This window comes from Aphelocoma coerulescens, chromosome 1 (genome assembly GCF_041296385.1).
Source record: "Aphelocoma coerulescens isolate FSJ_1873_10779 chromosome 1, UR_Acoe_1.0, whole genome shotgun sequence".
In the NCBI taxonomy this organism is placed as follows: domain Eukaryota; kingdom Metazoa; phylum Chordata; class Aves; order Passeriformes; family Corvidae; genus Aphelocoma; species Aphelocoma coerulescens.
Window position 1 is genome coordinate 99,349,617 of NC_091013.1, and position 17,815 is coordinate 99,367,431.

Below are 17,815 nucleotides of genomic sequence, written 5' to 3' on the forward strand. Positions count from 1 at the left end.
TGGCATCAGTCAGAATTCTAAAATCGATGGAAAAGGTGAAAGGTCTCCATCTACATGTAGATATACTTGTATCTAGACACGCTGTAACAAAATTCTAAATAGTTCTCTGATCATATTGAGGCCCAAAAACAGTGCACATTCTGCCTTCCCCAACATCACATCTGTACCAACAACTGTCCCTGTCCTCTGCAGCCTGTCTGACAACTCAAGCTCTATAGGCTGCTGTGTTTTGAATCGCATGCCAAACCCTGCTTCCTTGTTGGAAGGCTCCTGGCCCGGCTCATTGAAGACTTATCTGCAGGAACCCATCAGGAACACAGAGCCGTACGACTCCTCCAGGAACAGGGGGGGTCAGTTCTCATCCTTGAACCTAAAGGCACAAACATGAAGCCCTAGCTCACCCTTTTCCAACCAGGAAGTCCAAAATAGTAAGCAAGGTTCCAGCATGGACAAGACTTCTTCCAAAGCAAGCTAGGAAGAACCAGGACCCCAGAACCCCATCCATATCCGTCCAGGGTTCTCCCAGCAGAAACACACATGCATTGGTGTCTGACACACAGAACAAGCAAGCAACACACGTACAAGCTGGTTCACCATGTAAGAGCTGCAGGGTCAGCCTAAGCATCTGCCTCCTGATTGAAGCCAGTAGCACTACCAAGCTCAGAAAGGCCCAGAAATACTGGACTAAAGGCCGGTCTTTTCCATCAAAGCAGAATTCCTAGGTATGAGCAGGAAGACTGAGAACTGGTAGCCCTGATCTAGATATTAGTGAAGGAAAGTAACCTTATGAACAAAATTTGGTAAGTAAATGGAGTTGATAAAAACTCATTGTATTCCCAACAGTGATTTTTCCCTGATATGTTTTTAGATAAAAACTGTCACTATGATAATTACGCTAAAGCCTAGATTCATGTGATTACTTACCAAAAAAAAGTTATGCTTAACAGTACAAATAATCAGTGAGAACATGGTGCCTAAATTTTACTTTTCATATGTTCACATTTAAAACAATTCACCCTGTAGGGAACATCTGCAGGACAGGTCCAGAAAGATATCTTCATCTGATGAAAGGAAAATTAAGTTTTAATTTACACAAACCAACTTTCTACCTGTTTCACACAGTCGAGTAAGGACAGATTTCCCACGCAGGATTTTCCAGAAACCCTTGCAAGCTCCTAAAGCTCATGCACATATTCCAAAGGCAGCAGAACAGGTTCAGCAGCAATGAGCATTCACTTCAACCTAACTCTAAAAACTGTAATAAGTTCAAGCAGGAAATGAAGCATGAAGAAGTTCCTTGGGACTGCATTTAATCAGCTCTGTATTATGCAGACAATTTATTATTTTATCTAGGCCAAAATCAAAAGCAGCAATGGCTTAGCTCCACATGTATCAGAAGTGTAACAGCCTTCTTCATGAAATCCACCAAGAAGGAACTAAAATTCTTCACATCTGTCAAGAAAGAAAGATCACTGTACAGCATCAGCTTTTCTATGCAGGACAGTCCAAGTCTTCAAGTTTTACAAGAGTCTATACCTGCTCCTTTCACAGACACTTCCTTCTTTTCAACAGATTAGTTTCTTAGTAGGGCGTTAGGCCAGTAGCTTTTAACACCTCTTTTAAGCAACACTTTAACAATCCTGTTACCTCTTCCTATTTAAAACCCACCAACCGCACTGAGAAATGGTGCTACTTCAAAAGAAAAACAACAAACAAAATAAATCCAATCCTCAAACAAACTCCCTTTCCACTTCTCAGAATTTCAAGCTAAATGAAGAAAGCACATTAAACCACTCACTGCTGCTGCCATCTCTCTCCTTCCTGTCGAACACTCACTCCAAGAACTACGGAGAGCACTTCACAAGCAGCAGACACTTTTCATCCAGGAAACCCCACACCATAAAGAGACCTCTGTTACCTCTCACAGGCTGCAGGAAAGAATCAGCTCAAATCACAGGATGGGAAAAAAAAATTTAAAAGGAGAAAGAAAAAAAAAAGAGCCAACACATCCCACTTTTCCTCAGGCCTAAGAGGCTCTCTGGTGCTGTCCCACATGCCCCTCCCTCAGCTCATGAACCAGCCCCAGCCGGCAGCCAGCCTCCCTCCTTTCCTCCTAGCACAGCACAGAGGCACTCAGGCATACCAGGACAGAAGCAATACTGCTCAGAAATAATTCCCACAACAAACCCTTCCATTAGAAACAAAGGCTCAAGCCCTTGCTCCTAAAAGCAAACCACAATTTCTATCAGTGCCCTTTTGGCATCTGCTCCATTTGGAGATTTTAAACATTAGAGATGTCATTCTTCTGACATACATCAAGCTGCCCACCACCCTCTTGTCCACATCTGTGGAGAAGTCCTGATACTCCCACCACACTCCTGTCTGTTATCACCTGGACATACCCATTGATGACAGTCCCACCACGGACCAAAGCATCTACTTCATGCAAACAGCCTGGCTCACTGACCTTTTTCATGAAAGACCACTTTCTACTAAAAGGTTGTCCCTCACTGGTGCTTTTCCTACCACTCTGACCTGTAAAACTCCTCTAGCAACCTCAGAGGATCAGCTGGATGGAAACAGAGGTGTCACTTTCTCATCTCACCTATCTGGGGCTCCCCCAGGCTACCAGGGATGCAGTATTGCAGTGTCAGCTGTGCTAGCTCAGCTCTGGTACAGTTTTCCTGCCAACCTCCCTAACCCTCCTCCTCCTGAGCTGCTCTGTGTATGTGTGTGTGTATATATATATATATATATATATATACATATATATGTGTGTGTGTGTGTGTTTGTGCTGACAAACACACTTCCTTCAGTAGAACTGCATCTACATCAGAGGAATCTATGAGCACACCTGTCTGCTAAGGTGTGGGATTTTCTTGTGCTTCCAGATGGTATACAGATATTACCTAAAGATACAGAAAAGATAAGAACTGAGCAGACACAGGGTATATGGGTATGGTGAATTGTCGTAAGGGATGGGAGAGAAAGTATAGGTACAGCCTCATGAGGAGTGATAATCTCTTGTAACTCAAACCTGTTTGAACTCTTTGTGCAACACATGCATTCCCCCGCAGGTAGGTATTTCAAGGCTTCCCCAGTGAGTGCCACCTCCTCTGTGCCTCAAAGGTCTTATCTATTATCAAGACTGCACAAGTATTTCGGGGAAAAGCTTTCTCCTTCCAGATACTCAGTAGTGAGGAAAGAACCTTCAGTACTACCACATGTTTCAACTGGTCAGTCACAAAGCCAGACCAGTCTGGGTCTCAACTAGTCACCATCTCATCTTTCTCTCTGGTCCAGTCCCCAAACTATAATTTCTCTGCACCAGCACAAGCTCTCATGAAAACATGGAGCTGGCTGAATTAGGAAACAAGCAGTATTTCTAGCAATCTTCTGTAATCCTTTGTCTACACTTCCCACTGAAAAATGTCAGAAAACCTGATATGACAACCAGCAGAAAAACAGTAGTTCAGCTTTCAGTTGGCTAGGAATGGTTATTTTAGGAGAATAACAGATATTTCCAGGCAACGACTGGTAACATTTTACAAACTGCCTGGAACCAGGCAATTTTAAAGAGGAAAAGTATGAGTTAAAAACAAACAGACCAAGGTGCATTTGCGGGGCCTGATTACAGTAACAGCCACTACCAGCTAAAATATTCCAGTTATGTCAAGAATACAAAGAGATACACAGATGTGCTCTCCACACTCTTTTTCTTATTATTTATTACTTGATAACTGCTTGATACTCAATATAAAGGAACAAAAGTACTGGCAGCTCCAACTCCCTGAATTACAAACTAAAAAAAAGATAAAAGAATACGTAACACACCAGGAAACAACTGACGTGGTTTAACCCCAGCTGGCAACTCAAAACCACACAGCCACTCGCTCAACTCCCCACCACCAGTGGGATGGGGGAGAGAATCAGAAAAGTAATAATGATAAAACTCCCAGGCTGAGATAAAAACAGCTTAATAGGACAGAAAAGGAAGAAAACAATAATTAGAATAACTGTGACTATAATGATAATTAGAATATAGAACAGACACGACACAATTGCTCACCAGTGCCCAGCCAGACCCTGAGCAGCTGCCCCTGGCCAGCCTTCCCACTGAGCATGATGCCCTCTGGTATGGAACATTCCTTTGGCCATTTTGGGTCAGCTGTTCTGGCCATTCCCCCCCACAACCTCTTGTGCCACTTCAGCCTTTTCACTGGGAAACTGGGAAGTCCATGACTTGGGGTAAGCACTACTAAGTGTGTTATCAATGTTATTTTCATACTACATGAAAACCACTCTACTAGCTACTAGGAAGGAAATTAACCCTATCCCAGCTGAAACCAGGGCAATAGCCTGGATATTTTAGCTTACACAGCTTACTGTCTCCAGGAGTGTGGACATCACAGAAGCAGCGATTGCAACAACGTAAATGAGGAAAGGCTTGGCAGGTAAATACAATAAATCCATTTCATACAAAGAGAATATCACAGCAGAAAAGCACTGAAAGAGGACTTTCCATACATTTTTAACTCGGACGTGCAGGACAGAGAAGAAAATAGGTGTGTCTCATTATCTCACCTATCACTAACAGGGACACCATTGTTATTCCACTCAATATTACCCCAAACAAGGAGTGCTATTCCCATGTTCCAGCCTGCTCTGGTTTATGATCAATAAGCTGAACAATTCTCTCCACAGGGAATGCACTAGACGAATGCAGCAGTCCCTAAGCACTGGTATGTGTGAAGTCCATTGTCCTTTGAACATGTGTTCCTGATTTTCCAGCTGCTAGGCACTCATCCAGCCACTTTTTCACTTTACTGCTCCTGAACAGAAGAGGGGGAGGTAAATACTCAGAGGTCACTTACCAACTGACAAGGCAGACACAACTTGGGGAAAAGTAATTTATTGTCAATTAAAAACTGAGTGGGATGGTGAGAGACAAAAAGTACAATTCACCTCTACTCCCTTCTTCCCAGGCTCAACTTCATTTATTCATTCCCACCTCCTCTACTTTCCAATCCACAACAGTGCAGGGGGACAAGGAATGCAGGTCATAGAATTGTAGAACCATTTAGGTTAGAAAAGACGTCTATGATCGTTGAGTCCAGCCATTAACCCAGCACTGCTAAGCCCACCACTAAACCATGCTCCTAAGCACCACATCTACAAGTCTTTTAAATACTTCCAGGAACAGTGACTCAATCACTTTCAGGGCAGCTTGCTCCAAGACTTGACAACCCTTTCTATAAAGAAATGTTTCCCAGTATCCAATCTAAACCTCCCCTGGTGCAACTTGAGGTTATTTCCTCTTGTCCTGTTGCTCATTACTTGGGAGAAGAGACTGACCCTTTCAGGCAGTTGTAAAGAGAGGTAAAATCTCTCCTGAGTCTCTTTTTCTCCAGGCTAAATAACCCCAGCTCCCTCAGCTGCTCCCCATAGGACTTGTGCTCCAGACCTTTCACCAGCTCTGCTGCCCTTGTCTGGACTTGCTTAAGCACCTTGTCTTGGGGTGACTTGATGTTGTACTCCCTATGGCTCTATGCCCAGAAGTTAGTTTTATGCCTTTCTACGCTTTTAAACTGAGCCTGAGCGGAGAGAGCGAAAAACGAGCAAACTTCTCAAAGCAGTGCTTTTCAAGGACACAGACAGAGACAACACACTCTTGCTCTCCACATTTTTTCTTCCTTCTGCTGCTGGGAGTGTGGGAGCAGGAAAAGCACCCTGCTTGCTTGTTCAGCCATTTTTCGGGATTTTTTTTCTCCAGAGAGTTGAACTTTGTTTTTCCAGGAATTCTGGATTTTTTCCCTTTTTCTGCTGGACTGCTTCAATATCAGAACACATCGGGAGGACTTTCCACCGAGCACAGAGGGCCTGGCCCTGGGCCAAGTCCCAGCTCCAAGGAGGAGGGAGACCAAAGGGAGGACTCTTAATTTTCCCAGGCTTTTCTTCACAGCAAGAGATTTTATTATTTAGCAGTATTATCCTTTTCCCATGTGTTTGTTAAAATAAATAGTTTTTATCTCTTTCACTTTCCTTCGAGGAAAAAGTTTCTTTTTTCCTGAACCTAGTGGGGGAGGGGTGGTTTGTAACCTGCCTTCTCTCAGATGATATATGTCTAAATTTGGCCAAACTGGCACTCACCTCAATGTCTTTCTTCTAGTGAGGGGCCCAGAAACTGACACAGGATTCAAGGTGTGGCCTCACCAGTGCCGAACACAGGGGGACAATCACTGCCCTAATCCTGCTGGGCACACTATTGCTGATCTAGGCCAGGATGCCAAGGGCTGCAGCTTCCCTCAAGGCATCTCCTCCTGTTACAACATAGGGCCAACTACTGTACACTCAGGTGAGAGAGCTCTCTGCAGCCTGTACGTCCAGCCATAGCAAATGAGTGGGTGTCACTCCAACACTGCAGTACAGTTTCCACTTTCCTAAGGCACAGTGAATTCTGATGCTATGCTAGGAAATGCCATCTAACATCTCTAGGCCAAGAAACACATTTATGAATGGCCCCTCTTGTTACACAACTACAGCTGAGCCACTGACCTCACTGTAAGACGCAGCACTGTCAGCCTGAGCCCAGCCAAAGTGACGGAGTGAGGGATACAGCAAACAGCTCTGGCACAGCCCATCACTCCCTAATGCTTACCACAGAAACATTTTTTAAAGAAATACAGCACTTTTCAAAAACATCTTCCCATCCAAGATGAGTGGAATACCCTGAAAAACCACATGATAAAATAGATTTCTGAGAACACAGGAACCTCGTGTGTAATGGAATGCTCAGGTCACGACTCAACTCAGCAATACCCTATCTTCTTCTGGCAGCTGCTGCCTTGCTGGAGTGGTATCAGTCAGTACAGGTGACAGATGTCACAGGCCTTGATACTTTATAAAAACACATCAACACATTCCTGGTCGAATTCCTCACTCAATTCTCTCCTGCACAATAAAATAACATCTGAGAAAACCACTATATTACAATATAGTGTATTCTTATTTCAGCTTCACAATACACTTTTTTAAATGAAAGTGTCAACCACAGATAGATAAAGCAATACAGAAGTAGTATAGACTTAATACATTTATAACTTTCAGTCTACAAGTACCTATGAACAAAGTTGTAAAAAAAAAATGAAAACTAATAGAGTTGAACATGTATTATGAAAGCTTAACTGAGAACAGAATCCCATTATTTGTTTCTCATAAAGGTACTTCAGCATGAGAACTGCACCAAAGACATTCCAGCTAAAGCTTCCTTAGGCATGAACAGATTTACTTCTTTTATTATTTTTGCAGTCTTATTCCAGTAAGGATTACAAATTGTCAGGGCCTACTGCAAAGACATCTATCAAAAAGCTGTGCAGATGGCATGACTTTGTTAAGCTACTAAATGTACAGGACTTTTTCCATATTAAAACACAATTTATGTGTTTTATACATATGCCAGTTTTCAACCAATTGGCAGATGGATTTTTATGCAGCAGAAAAATTTCAAACATACAATTTAAGAGCTCTAACTCAAACCCTTTGGAAGTGATATGGCCTAGAACAACATTTTGGAATTCAAAACCAGTACAACATTGCAACACGAAATTTTAATCAAATGCTTGCAGAAGCAATTTGAAAAATATACTCCTGAGACTCAGGATATTATTAAACCTTTTGGACAAGTAGCTCAGCAAAATTTCAGGCAAAGAGAGATAGCATATCACTCTTACATTCAGTTACTAATTTCTTTCCCCCACCTAACCAGATCCTGCTTGAGAGTGGAGAATTAAAGGAGATGGCAATGTGGGCTCCTCCTCTCCGACCCTCTCAGGGCTGAAGAGCTCCTGTCTCTACAACCCTCCGCACACAAGCACCAAGACCTCTCTCTCTTTCCAGGAAGAAGAGAGAAGGTCAAGAGGGATGATACTTAACTCAGAAGCAGAGCAGGGGTAAGTGGCTCCTTTCCAACCTTTCACTTCCCATTACTGTGCAGGTCTTACCCCTTCCCATCTCACTGATGAATAAAATTAGCTGCAAGAGTTCAGAAGCCAACTACAGAACTGAAGACTGAGGGGAAACACAAGATTAGTGCTGATGATGTCCCACTAACACCAGATCCAAAAACACTGCTCTTACTTTTAACTGCATACATTTACAGTCATCATTATATCTGTTTAAAAGGAATATCTGAATTAGAATGCATGATAACTTTATCCCACAATTCACTGCCTGACAAATAAATATTACCCAGTTGCTGCTCTCAGGACACCAAGATGACTCAATTGCAGCTCTAAGGCATGTTACTTGTAGGCATGCCAAAGCACTTCAAACAGAAGACAAAATACTTATAAAGCTAAAGATGTTGAAAACCATAAAGAAAAATGTGATGGACGCTCTCTCCCATTGTTTTACCATATTTTCAAGGTCCTATTTATATGCAGGGCAAAACCTCCAGTCTCTGAAGCAAAAAAAAAACCAGCTATCCCAGTTGCAGACCTGCTGGGTGACTTTTGAACTACTTACTTGCAAAAAAAAAACCAAAACAAAACAACCAACAGCTTTTAACCAAATTCTTGCATCAATCAACCAGGCTACAGGATCTCCAGGCAGACCTCCTTCAAACTAACAAAACCCAAGTTCACCAAACTCATACAGGTAACTCAGACTTAAGACCATACTATAGAAAGCCAGCAAACACACGTCAACTTCTATTTTTTACTACATATTATTTAAAAGCGAAGGACATGCCAACTCAAACCAAGGAGAAAAACAAAAAGCCAAGCTTTCCAAAGTTGAAGTAGCAATGTCTTACTTCTAACTGAAAAGTATTTGTGAAAATGAAACACAGCTTTTACAAAAATGACAAGGAAATACCCACATAAATCAAAAACAAGATCAAGCATACCTAAGGGAAGTGTTTATCACAAAAACGCATTCACAGCAGCAGCATCCTGGATGAAAGGTGATACTTCACACTGTTAAAGAAAGGTTCATGAAACATTATCCAAGTTGAACAGTGAGAGAGAACAATACAAAACCCTGAACTTGCACTTTTAAGTATTCTAAATTTAATCAGAGTATTTGTAATTAACAACAGAAGACCTACAGAATCATCACTGAGCTGGCAAAGAAAAAAAGATATTTAGAGAAAGAGCATCTACACAGCTACCAACTTTATTGACAAAAAGTGTAAATATTTAAGTTGAAGAATGTGAACTGATCCCAAAGTTTATTTCTTTGGGGATTTTTAATGGTAGCTGTCTCAAAGACATCAAACTTTCACCTTCTGTTTCTCTAAACCTCTCTGTTGAAAACTGTCTTGTAAACTGCCTCAGCTGTCCCTTGGGACCTTCCATAGCTGTTAAATGAAGGGGTAGAAAAATTGTTAAATCCACAAGAGATATTCATTGTTAACTCTTTGAGGCAAGCAAGCATTAGTAGGAAACTGAATATACATATTCTTCTTTTTGACTATTACTCCTCGAGTGTAATGAAAATCTTAAGTCTGAAAGGATTCAAATCTTACCAGAGCTCTACTTTAAAAGCATTTATATTATGATTCAGAAGTAAAACCTTGAATATTCTTGCTAGTAGCCCCACTTCTGCTTCCCCTCAACACCTGCACACACATTTCCATCATCCTCTGGGGTGTTTTTGTCAAATGGCAGTTTCCATGAACCTGTGCAAGCCTCTTTACAAGCCCTCTGATCACTGTTCTGGCTCCTCCAAAATAACACCTGGAGTAGTGACTGAAAAAATTTATGTGTCCTGTCAGTAAGAAAATTTTAGTGAACAGCATCACTTGCTTGTGCTCCGGTTTCCATGTGTGAAATGGAGAAAAACACACCCGGTACTGTATTTACTTTAACACAAAACCATTCAAAGCTGTAATTAAAGTGCAAAAACCAGTGCATTGCAGGCGTCCTCCTGACTTCCAATCCCCGAGCCCGGTACAATACGTACTTCCACCTGGTACGTAATTTTTAAATATGTAACTATTGCAAATTATTTCAGTAAAGCTATGCTGTGATGACATTATGTCCCGGCAGACTTACCCGCACGACCACAGCCTCAAGTCCTGCCTGTGATGTCCATGAGGGCTTCCCCGCACGCACAGGGACTCCCTGGAACTCCTGAGCTGCACAAGACGACCCAGTTTCGGCCACGTACCAGGTGCTCCAAGTCCGAGGAGGTGGAATTAAACCAGCCCCGTTGGCCCCGTCGCTAACGATTCCAAACCGAAACAGCGGCCGGGCGCTCGTCACCCCCAGCGCTCACTCCCACACCCTCCCCCGCAGTCCTACCCGCTCGCCCTCAGGACGGGCAGCTCCTCACCGCGCTCCCCCGCTCTGCACACCGAGCTCGTACTCACGGGGCCCGCGCCTCCCACCGCTCCCGGCGCTGCAGGGGCTCGGCCACGCTCCCGGCGTGCTTCCCGCTGCCGCACGGACAGGGACACGCTCCCAGTGCCACAGGGACACGGCCACACTCCCGGCGCGGCCCCCGGCCCGCCGCCCACCCGCTTGCGCAGGCGCCCTGGCGCCGCGCCGCCCTCCCCGCGCTCCCCTCAGCGCCCCTCCCGCCACGGCCGCTGCTGGGCCATCCCGGGAATAGCGGGCCAGCGGGCCTCAGCCGCTTGTTTGCTTTGGGCTTCCCGAGCAAACGCGGCAGCCACGGCTCTGGCAGCGCGGCTCGGACGGTCCCAGCGGCTCGGCACGCCCGGGCTGCTGGTGGCGGTGACAGAACTCTGCCAGCTTTGCCATTTACGGGAATGCTGAACCGACTGGGTTTTTGTGGGTTTTTTTGGAGCTGCGAGGGAGCTCCGAGGGCTTGGGCATCACAATATTTGTATGGCTGGCGCTCGTCAGAAGCCAAGTCTCACTTCCTCTCCAAACGTATCTATTGGAAGATGTCCCTGCCCGTGGCAGGGGGTGGAGCCAGGGGATCCTTAAGGTCCCTTCCCACCCGAGCCATTCTGTGGTTCTGCGGCTCTGTGATATTTAGCTCTTCTTTACAGTGAAAATTAGGTGAGGCTCCGCAGGAGTTCTTAGAGATAAGAACTTAAGAGGCCTGCTTCCAAAACCTAATGCTCCGGAACGAGAATGGTGTTCCCCTTCCTTAAGTGAAATCACAACAGGGCTTTTGGTGTCGAACTCTTAAAGAGTGCCAAAAACCTCTTCAAGTGTGTTTTCCCCATGCAGATGGCTGAAAGTGTTTATCTGTTACTAGTAAGTTAGTATTTGAAAAAAACCTCAAAATCAAAGGTGTTTTCACCTGCAGGGCACATTAGATCACCGTATGGATTAACCAAATTCATACTGCTGTAACTTAGCATCGGTTGTTTCTCCATACAAACCTTTTCAACCTAACAGCCCCTCTCTGCCAAAAAGCCCAATTATTTTAAATTATTTGATCAAATAACAAAGCAGTTTCACCGACAATAGCAAGGAGAGCAAAAGGGGAGCAGTAGGGATGATGATGCTGCTACCCTGCTCTAGAGTGAGCCTGCATATGTGGCTGTCAGGAGCTGGAATTCACCACCCAGACCTCATACAGCTGCACCCACGAGGAATCTGCTGTCAAGCACCACAAAAGTCCTTCAAGAAAAGGGGAAAATTCATCTTCTTTTGTGGAGAGAAATTACTTCTGTTGAAAGAACCAGAGAGGAGAAAGCTTCTGTTTAACAGGGTAGGAAATTAAATAAAGCAAAACAATGTAATTGTCAGAAATTAGATCTGAGGAAGAATGAAGGATAGTATTAAATTCCTTCTGTTTGTAAATAGTAACAAATGTTGATAATCCAAAATTAAAAGAGATGTGAGTAGTTGTCCAGTAATAGCTGTGTGAGTGACCCCTTTACTAGTGGCATCAATCACATCTATTGATAGTTTTAGTCAGGTTTTATGATGTTATGTAATTGTCAGATCCAGATGCTACTTCCAGATTGTAAACAAATCTGCCAAAGTGCATGGGTCTCAAATATAGTACATTTCTGTTAGTGCTGTGTGGATCAGAACTGTAGATACAGAAGACACTCTCTGCTGAGAGAGTGACACAGAGTGTTAGTCATTATTTGACCCACTGAGAGTTCATTGGCATTATCCAGCTTGTCAGTCCACCCTCATACCACAGATTCAACCAGCGTGTATCTTAAATCCCAGTCCACACAGCAAATCACTCATCCTACAGACAAATAAAGAGAAGGAAATGAACAATGAGACCTGAAATTACTGTGGTGGTGGTCTCACAGGGTAGGGAAGGGAGAGGTGAGATGGCCAAAGGTATGTGTGAAGATGCTCAAAATGAACTGCATTATGCAGAGCACCTGAAAGCGTTGCATGGACTTGCAGTCATCAGGAATACTGTGATGCAGGATGTATGCATCTAAAGGATGTATGGGAAACTTGGGCTATGGCAGTGATCGCAGGGGATGTGGGAAACATTGTGAGAACAGCAATTAACTCTGTTTATGGCTCATGGAACACTGTGTTTAACTGATGAGAGACTTCTATAAAAGTCTCTCTGTGTGTTTTCCTCCAAAAATATTCTTATCTTGCAAATGTAACATTTGTCTAACAACCAGGTTTCTTTTCTCCAAACTAAATGTTATGCTTGTTCCAAAAAATAAAACCTTGTGGATCTCATGGGAACGGAGTCTTGAGAAGGGCCCTGAGTCTGGGGTCTCCTTCAGTGATCTATCTTTAGTCTCTTGTTAAGCAAATGTTACATTTTCCCCTACTTCAAATATTCAGGTTGTCCTAGGTGCGCTCTTTAGCTGCTGGTTTTAATTTCGCATGTAGAATATGACAACGACTGAATTTAAGCTACCCAGAATATCAATCATTGTTGAGCTCCACACCACATGCAAATGTAGTACAAGCTGGGATTTTCCCAGATGCCCCAGTGACTCAACGTTTGCAAAGTGTAAAATGATACTTTTTTAATTTTTGAAAAGGAGCAAAGATCATTAGTTGTGGAAATAATGCCATCCAATAAATAATTACCTGTAAACTTAGCAGGAGGTATTTCAGTGGAATGCTACATCTCCAGTTTGGAGAAGGACACACAGTACATGGCATGCTGAGTGAGCAACATTATTACATTGAGGTCATGGAGAGACCAATATTTTTTCCTGTCCGGAAGCAGCAATGATATCAGACAGCAAACGTGATATCTCATCAACTTGCCCAGCACAACATAAAAGGTTTCCCTAAGAAATCAAATCCTTCCCTGCAGGTTGTTAGTGCTGCTAAAAAATTACTGAGGAAGCAATCCCGGATGTAGTTTATCTCAATACTGCGCCATAGAAATGGCAGAATTTCTGAGCAAACAGAATCGGATCGTGGGTCATTTGGGTCTGATTGTGTTAATGCTGCTATTTGTTGAGCTGCAGTAGATTTTGAAGCCCTGCAGGTTCATTTCTTACTCACATAGACATCAGTGACTTGAAATAAATTTGTTTATAACACATACTTTTAGAAGATGCATAGAAGCCCTATTTTCTTGGATACAGATATAAAGACTATGTTGGGTGTTCTTCCCTGCAGCATTTGAAAGCAGCTTTTCTTTTCATCTCTGTTCTTCAGTCTCACAGTTTAAACACAGGGATTTTTACCTCATAAATTGTTTGGATGAAAGCTGGTGCCATGTGGCCTCAAAATGTGAGTAACAACGGCGACTCTTTCTTGCATGCAGTTATGGTACAGAGAGATCTTCGAAAGTCATCCCAGCAATTGCTGGACATTACAGCAATTAGTTCATGCTGAATTTCATGTCACTACAATTACACAGTTAGTGGTACCCAACCTCACCTGGACATGTGTATACAAGACTGAAGTTACAACTTTGCTTTATCAAGGTAAGACTTTAAGCAACAGCCGTATCCCAGGGTAAATTTAAAGGACTGTTCCTGTTCCCTGGAGTGAAAGGATAGAGGGGGTGTTTGATAAAATGAAAAATTGAGGAGTTAGTAAGACAGGAAAAGGATTTGAAACAGGAGGGAGAATGAGTGGCAAAAAGGGTCTATGTTTTCTCAGGGACAGCAGAAAACACGAAGCATAGCAGAGGTGAGAAGTGGGTGAAAAGCACATTAACCTAAATAACAGAAAAGAAATGAGAGTTGGAAGGAACAGACAGGAAAATCAAATGTGATGAGAGCATAGGAAGTTGTATACTGTTAGTGTTTGCTGAGGGCAAACTGGTGTTGCATGATTCAGTAGGAGTGTTCTAAGTCCCTGCAGCAGTTACACATTTAATCAAAGAAGGCTCTTTTTGAACCTGGACCTCTGTGCTTTGCTGGGCTTCCCACATATGTAATCCAGTGTTTTATGATAAAGTCTCAAGCAAGGATAAGTTAGAAGACTGCTGAACAAGGCAGATTTCACAAAACCTAGCCAGGATGGTCTCATTTTTGCCATTCTGCCTGACCTGTTCCTTGTTTCTCAGTACTAGTTTCCTTGGCTCAGTCTGGATTACAGTTTCCTTGCAAATATAAGGAAAGCAAGGATTCAAACATTCATGCAGCTCTCTGATGAATTCATTGATAAAAATACAACATGCCATGGATTGCACACGAGGACCCTGGCAGACAAATGCAAGTTATTTCCTAAAATATCATTATGAAGGGTAGGTGGGTACAAATTGTCACTCCATTATTGTTCTGGCCACATTAACATTTCCATGTAAGAATGAGAAAGGAAAAGAAGAGACACCTAAGTCTCCATACCATTTTATTGAATTCTGTAGGCATAACAATTAGTACATAATATGCTAGCGAGGAGAGTGCGTAAATCTTTAAAACATCCCCCCAAAATTGTGCTCAAGTCATTAGCCTAACTTTAATAAATAGCACAAAGTTACTTCTTTGATTCAAAATGCACAGCAGCTGTAAGGTTCATCTACATATATCCAGACTTGAACTGCTGTTCAGATTTGTGACTGAGAAGGAATTTCACCCCTGTTGAATTAGCACAGATCTCTGTCTTCTACCTTACTGTGGTTTGTTGCACAGTTCCATCAGCTAAGTTCTCCTGGGCATATTTCACACAAAGAGCAGGTTTCTCTTGGAGCATGCATCTCAGGCCTTAGAGACACCTGGACTGAGGATAAGAACAATTTATTTTCTTGAATATTTCACTCTTTTGTTTGGGTACTTTTTCCAGCTGATCTGGAGCAATAGAATGCTTTGGCAGATTTCCTTGTACGAGGTGTGTATTACAGAGGTTCAGACACAGAACTACAGCCACAGTCTGCTGGTACAGCTGGGCTGTCACTGGTCATTTCTGTGGCTAAAGGGGAAGGATGAGCAAAGCTGAGGTGTGAAGGCAGTGATGCAGACACAATCAGTCTGTTCACTGAGCAGCAGCTGTGATCCAGTTTGTAGACATGGAAATTATGTGAGAATGCTGCTGAGGGAGAAGGTAGGAAAATGAATCCATGAGGCACAGACCCTGATCTGCTGGCAGGGAATGAAGAGGGAGAATTCTCTACCAGAAACAAGCCAAATCACACTGATAAGCCAATAAGACTTTACCAGAGCCCCTTTCAGACATTTGTTTTAAAAGTAAAACAAAAGAGCTGTCCTGGTTTTGGCTGGGATAGAGTTAATTTTCTTCCTAGTAGCTAGTACAGTGCTGTGTTTTGAATTTGGTATGAGAATAATGTTGATTATACAATGATGTTGTGGTTGTTGCTACGTACTGCTTACCCTAAGTGAAGAATTTTTCAGCTTGCCATGCTCTGCCAGGGAGCAGGTACACAAGAAACTGGGAGGGAGCATGGCCAGGACAGCTGACCCAGGCTGGGCAAAGGGGCATTCCATACTGTAGAATGTCACGCTCAGTATATAAACTGGAAGAAGCTGGCCAGGAGTTGCTGGTGGCTTCTAGGGGATGGGCTGGGCATCAGTCAGTGGGTGGTGAGCAACTGTATTGTGCATGACTGTTGGTTTGTTGATTTTTCTTATCTTGAGTTTTATTTCTCTCTCTTTCTGTAATCTCTGTTTTCATTACAATTATTACTAGTTGCATTAATGTTTTCCTTTATGCCAATTATTTAATTGTTCTCATCTCAACCCACTGATTTGCCCTTTTTCCGGTTCTCCTCCCCATCCCACTGCGGGGTGGGTGGGGCAGTGAGTCTGGGTGGTACTTGGTTGCCAGCTGGTGTTACACTGTGTCAACATCCTTCTTGGCGCTCAACATGGAGCCCTGAGGGTTGAGGTAAAGACAGATCTGACCAGAGCACGTTAAAACAAATTCATTATAAGCATTTGCTGCATTGGTTTAACATTCACTGGTCACAACATTGATTTATTTGCTCTCAGAGTCATTGCACTTGTTCTCGGGGCTGTATTATGGAGCACTTTACTTGCAGCGTGTGTTCCCTGTCTTGGCTTTATTGCCTTTGAGGTCTGGGCTAAGGTTATCATTTCATTGTACTTCGTAATGCTGGCTTGTGATATGATAGAATTACTGGTTGTAAAACTAATCTGGTGTGTGTACTCAGCATTGCTCACCTCTGTTCTTCGAGAGCCATCTGTTGGGAACTACCAATAATCACACCTTTTGTCTTTCCTCTTCTGAGAGACAACCTATGGAGGAGACACCCTTCCACACTTTCCCCTTTCCTGTCAGGCTAATTATAGTAGTGTTTGAGGATTTTGAAAATTTTGAATGTCCTTGGGATGTTGAAACTAGCATGGTCCTCTTTCCAGGAATGTTGAATATGTTCCAGGTCGTGTTTGTGGTTAAACAACTATTTAAGAATACTACCAAGAGAATTCCCTGAGTTTGGATAGTTACAAGTAGCAGGATGTGTAGGATAGAATGTGGCAAGTACCTAGGAACAAGTGGGAACCTCCAGTGTTTTGGGACTTCCTCCCGGAACAAGTGCAGAATAAATATTTGGGAGAAGTATGCTGTTATCCTGTCAATTCCAGACAGGCACTAATCACTGAGATGTGCTGGGGCCTGGCCCATACCTACTGATCCCTGTTCAAAATTATTCAGTACCTCAAGGGGATGAGATGGTCTCTGGATCTGATGGCAAAGCTTTAGGCACTGCAGCTACTCCAACTCCAGTGACAGGCAGTGCAGCTGAACCAGAGACCCAACCCATGCCAGTGTCAGTCGCCCCTACAGACAAGAAGAAATGGACATGAAAGTCGACTCATTTAGTAAATGGGGACAAAGTGGGGCCATCACAAGAAAAGGAGGAAGAAGCAGAACAGAAGGTAACCACCAGTCAATCCCTATCGCTGAGTGAATTATGGATTATGGGAAAAGATTTCATCCATTGTCCAGGTGAGCACATTATCGCCTGGCTGCTTCAATGCTGGGATAGTGGGACTAGTAGCCTGGAATTAGAGGGTAGGGAAGCCAAGCATCTGGAGTCACTCTCTAGGGAAAGGGGAATTGACAAGCTTATTGGAAAAGGGATACAAGTCCTCAGCCTCTGGAAATTACTCTGTCAGACATGAAGGAAAAGTATCTCTTCAAGAAAGATGTTGTATGTCACCCAGGCAAGATGGACATCGTTAGATCCCAGTGGGTGTGATCAACAAAACAGCTACATCTCCGCCGTCTAGCAAGAAGGAAACACAAGCTTTCTAAAGTGCTGTGGGTTTTTGGAGAATGCTCATTCCAAATTACAGTCCTCTCTATCAAGTGACCCAGCAGACGAGTGGTACCAAATGGGACCTGGAGCATCAACAAGCCTTTGACAAACTAAACAGGAGATAATTCATGCAATAGCCCTTGGGCCAGTCTGGGAAGAGCAAGATGTTAGAAATGTGAGCTGTGCTGCAGCCAGGGAG

The 17,815-nt window shown here is 43.3% G+C and overlaps 1 protein-coding gene across 6 annotated transcripts in view; it reads right to left on the minus strand.

Annotated features, from left to right (window-relative positions):
- Positions 1 to 10,526, minus strand: part of B4GALT4 (beta-1,4-galactosyltransferase 4) — a 28,470-nt gene extending 17,944 nt beyond the window's left edge. The window contains exons 1-3 of one of the 6 annotated variants that reach the window (XM_069020761.1): positions 10,373 to 10,526; positions 10,056 to 10,138; positions 8,906 to 8,975 (exon numbers count right to left, since the gene is read on the minus strand). The gene's annotated coding sequence lies outside the window, so the exon portion shown is untranslated. Of the gene's footprint in view, positions 1 to 8,905; positions 8,976 to 9,283; positions 9,359 to 10,055; positions 10,282 to 10,372 lie in introns of those variants that run through there. The other 5 variants (XM_069020742.1, XM_069020751.1, XM_069020769.1 and 2 more) reach the window with 5 other exon arrangements.
- Positions 10,527 to 17,815: the final 7,289 nt, after the last annotated feature.